General features: G+C 36.3%; 1 long non-coding RNA gene across 4 annotated transcripts in view; it reads left to right on the top strand.

Annotated features, from left to right (window-relative positions):
• Positions 1-4421, top strand: part of LOC138146041 (uncharacterized) — a 306510-nt gene that overhangs the window by 240925 nt on the left and 61164 nt on the right. The window lies entirely within an intron of this gene.

Genomic DNA, 4421 nt, shown 5'->3' with positions numbered 1-4421 from the left:
GAGCAGCATTGTCTATATTATTTAAACTTTGTATCTCCCCAACATCAAGCATAGTGTTTTGTATATTGTAGGTCTTTGACAATTGTTGAAATTGAAAAAGTAAGACAAAAGAAATCATACTGTAGTGGGGCTGAAAATGTAGAAACAGAGCAGGGAGAAAGGAAAATTTTGGAAGGGCTTTTGAGAAATAAGAGCAGCGGCAAGAACATAGTTAAAAAGGGTATGAGGCTGGGGCAGATAGGTGGTGAAGTGAATAGAGAATAGTCAGGAGGACCTGAGTTCAAATCCAACCTCAGACACTTAACACTTACTAGCCATGTGACCTTGGGAAAGTCACTTAACCCAAATTGCCCTGCCTTCTCCCTTTCAAAAAAGCAAAAAACCAAACCAAAACAAAACAAAACTCCAAACAAACAAAAAATTAAATAAAAATGTCATGAGGCTTAGGTTCTCATGATGGCTCTGCTAAGCATGAGCTTTGATTAAATCACTTAGCCTCCTTGAGCCTCAGTCTCTTCCTCTGCAAAATCAAAGAATTAGATTAAATTATCTGAATTATCAATGGAGCGTCTAGTGGCCTTAACACTTTACAACTATCTTATAGAGTGCCTGTTACCCAAAAGGTAAGGGGTATGATGATGATTTTCTCATCATGATTATCTCTCTGTGGCTCAGAAGTGGATAACTCTCTTTGTATACCAATACCATACCCAGTCATCAACATTAACTTCTCACACTCCTTTTGGTGCTCTCAATGCCTTGGGAAACTAAAATGTGCTTCTAACATGCTAAAAGTTTGTGAGCTCAGCTAATGTTGTATTGCTATCATTATTTCTGACCTCAAATGTTTTTCTTTTATTTTCTTAAAGGGCAAGCTACTCTGAGGGGAATAGTTAAGCATAAACACATATAGATATATGTATATGTCTATCTGTAAATGTATATGTATAAATACATGTGTACATATGCATAAATATACATATGTATCTATAACATTCTTTGACGGTTAATGGGCTTTAAAATAGGCTATATATACATGTTTGTATGTATGTCTATGTATATATAGATATATACACATATACATATGTAAACATCTCTCTCTCACACACCTAGTCTGTCCATTAAACTTCAAAGAATGGTGAGGCTTGAGGAAAGGGCAGAAATGGTAAAGTCAAAGTAGATGGGAAATCTAAGTCCTTTCTGGGGCTGTGAAGGAGACTGGCCAGTTTAGCTGGTCTTTTTTATCCATGGTGAAGTCACTCATCTGGGAGGCTCCAGGCTTCCCATCTTGAACAGGCTGGTGTGTTACAACTGCCCTTTGGAAGGGGGGAAATTGGATTTTCACGTCAGAAGAAAATATTCTTGACAGTTCCAAGTGCTCCACAGGAGTTTTTCAAGCCCAAGATGTGCAGTTGAGTAGATTAGGCAGCTCTCTTTGCTGTGTTGACAGTCAGTCACTCTTGTTGCTTAATCCAAACCCAAGCTGTTTTGCAGCTAAAAGTTGTTGCTGGAAATAAAGGGGAATTGCTTCTGGAGATGCGTTACCTCTGTTCAACATGGATCTGGGCCATGAATGCTCCCTCCCTTTGGTATAAGATGAAGGCAGAATTTCTTTCAAGGAGTGGCTAGGTAGACTTGGGTCCCCCCAGAAGAGAAGATTTCATTTATTCTGTGGGCTGACATAATCAGAGTAGCCAGTAGGTCATATTTCTCTACACTTCATGGATTTGTCCTTTTTAGACTCTCTCAGATCCTGAGGATGTAGATAGATGAGTTGGTTTCTGGATGTCAGAATAAAGTCATGTCAGGGATGGATTAATCAGATATGTGGCTCCTTCTCTTAAAAGTGTGTTTATTGAAAATAACCAATGGAAAAATCAAATTCCATGGTTCTTACCATTGTAGATAAGCCTCAGAAAATATAGTAATTTTGTATGGTCTATATTTGACCATAATATACATATATATAAATATGTATATATCTGACCATATATATATATATCATCTACATATGAGATCTATGATATCATTGGTTTAGGGATTCCCTCCATAGCACAGGTTAACAAAAATAACAAAAACTTACATTTATAAAGCACTTGAATGGCATATAACTCATTAATATGTCACTTTTACATGTACATACATATATGTGTATATAATCTCATTTCATTCTCATAACAATCCTGTGAGGTAGATACTATGTATGATTATCCTTATTTTATGGATGGTTAAACTGAGGTTCAAAGAAGTTAGATGAGCAATTATCAGAAGAGGGATTAGAATTCATCTCTTCCTGATTCTCTAGCCATTATACAACTTTACTTCTCTCAAACTGCCAGATATCTTATAGGTTTTGCCTAGGCTTTGGGACCTAAAAGGCAGTTAGGCCACATGCATTGATGAATTCAAGTGCATGGCCCTTGGTCATGGAAAACAAGATGATGAATAGGTCAGTGTCTTTTGGGGTGAACTTTACATCAACTTCCATAAAGAAGGCAGGATAACACTTCTGAGTTATTGAACTGGTTCAACTGGTTCAGCCTTTATCAGGCTGTTGTTATTGAGAAGTGATCTGCATACATGCATACATACATGTATTTATGAATGTAAGTATATGCATACGTGCAGATGTATATAGATACATTTTATTTGTTTCATTTTTAATTTATTGAATAAAATAAGCTTTTCCATAACATTGTATAATAAAAAAGATGATTGAACATTAAAATACACATCTATTATGTTCAACTTCCTATTCATCTTAGATATATAATATTATTATTAGATATCTAATTATATATTAATATATATAATTAGATATATAATATAGATAAATTATATATAAATAATATAAATAACATATCTAATAATAATTATATATCTAATAAAGTTGTCATATAAATGTATTTTTTTCTTTTTGTTCTTCCCCTCCTCCCCCCAGATGGCTACCTTTAGACACAAATATGTGTGTGTATACATACACATACAGACACATGCATACATATATAAATTGATACATACTTCTATTTGTTAGTTCTTTCTCTGGATGCAGATAGCATCTTCCTTAATTTGTTCTTTGTAGTTTATTTGACTATTATAAATGCCTATATGTTTTTACTGAGTGTGCATAGTAAGAAGTTTTGAAAACATTATCTGCCTTATTGATTCAACTTCTCCAGATTATGAACTTTCATTTGGGGGACGCTGTGTCTTAGCCTAAGACATGTGGTGGCAGGTGACAGGCTTGATGAGAGATTGACCCTGGGCTTATGGTTTGCAAGGAGAGAGGATGACAGTAGTGAAGGACAGTGGAATGGGGCCTGATTCTGGTCTCTATTATTTGGTGGCATATGGATTATGGGTTCTGTGAAAAGGAATCAATTTATGGGAAAAGTGCACAGCCCTGTCAAAGCAGAGAGGTTGGTCTGATGATTTTGTCAGAAGAAGGAACAAGGGGAGGGGTAAAAATAAGATCCTCTTTACTGTTCTTTGCCTGACTGTTAAATTAATAAATATCATTACATGAGGTCAAGCAAGTTGACTGCACAGAATTAAGAGGACCAATTAATGGATTTTGTGACAGCCCACTTAAAAATGGGTGGGTCTTCATTTACCCCAAGCCTGCTTCTGGGGCATCTGATCATGACCTTAATTTAACCTTATTAACCAGGAAATTTTGTTCTTAAAGAGGAAATTCAGGAGAAGGGTTAGAGAATGACGAAGATTCCTTGAGTGCTGGTTCTTCCCATTTGTCTTTACCCCAGTATTGACCTTACCCCAAAATGGGTCCAGAAGGATATATCTCATCGCCACCCCAAGGCCTGTTCTGACAGGAAATGGTGACCTGAAAAGGATTAAATAATTTTCATGGAAAGATATCAGCTGCTTCCAGTCTAGATGTTGCTAGAAGCTTATACCTCTAAAAATGTCAAAGAAAGAAAAGGACTATATGTTCAAAAATCTGTTATAGCATCTTTTTTGTGGTGACACAAAACTGGAAACTATAATGGAGTGCTCATCAATTGAGCAATGACTGAACAATCCTGCTGTATGAATTTAATAGAATACTATGGTGCCAAAAGGGCCACAAGGCAGCACAGAAGCAGACAGATAGTGCAGGAGATAGAGAGATGGGTCTGGAATTAAAAAAAAAAACACTTGAGTTCAAATCCAGTCTCCAATACTTCCTACCTATGTGGGCAAGTCTCTTAACTTCTGTCTGCCTCAGTTTCCCCAGCGCTAAAATGGGGATAATAATAGTTCCTAGTTCTCAGTATTGTTGTGAGGATCAAATAAGGCAATAATTGTTAAGGACTTAGCACAGTCCCTGGCATATGTTGAGTACTTAATAAATGTTTATTTCCTAATATACACACTTAATTGGGTATCTTACCCTACAGGAAAGTGGGGGGGGGGGGGGA

Source organism: Petaurus breviceps, unplaced genomic scaffold, assembly GCF_028583685.1.
Source record: "Petaurus breviceps papuanus isolate PSGF00001 unplaced genomic scaffold, PetGlider_PUasm1.0 90752, whole genome shotgun sequence".
NCBI classification, from domain to species: domain Eukaryota; kingdom Metazoa; phylum Chordata; class Mammalia; order Diprotodontia; family Petauridae; genus Petaurus; species Petaurus breviceps.
Note: the sequence above shows the minus strand (reverse complement) of the source record. Positions and strands in the feature narration are given on the sequence as shown.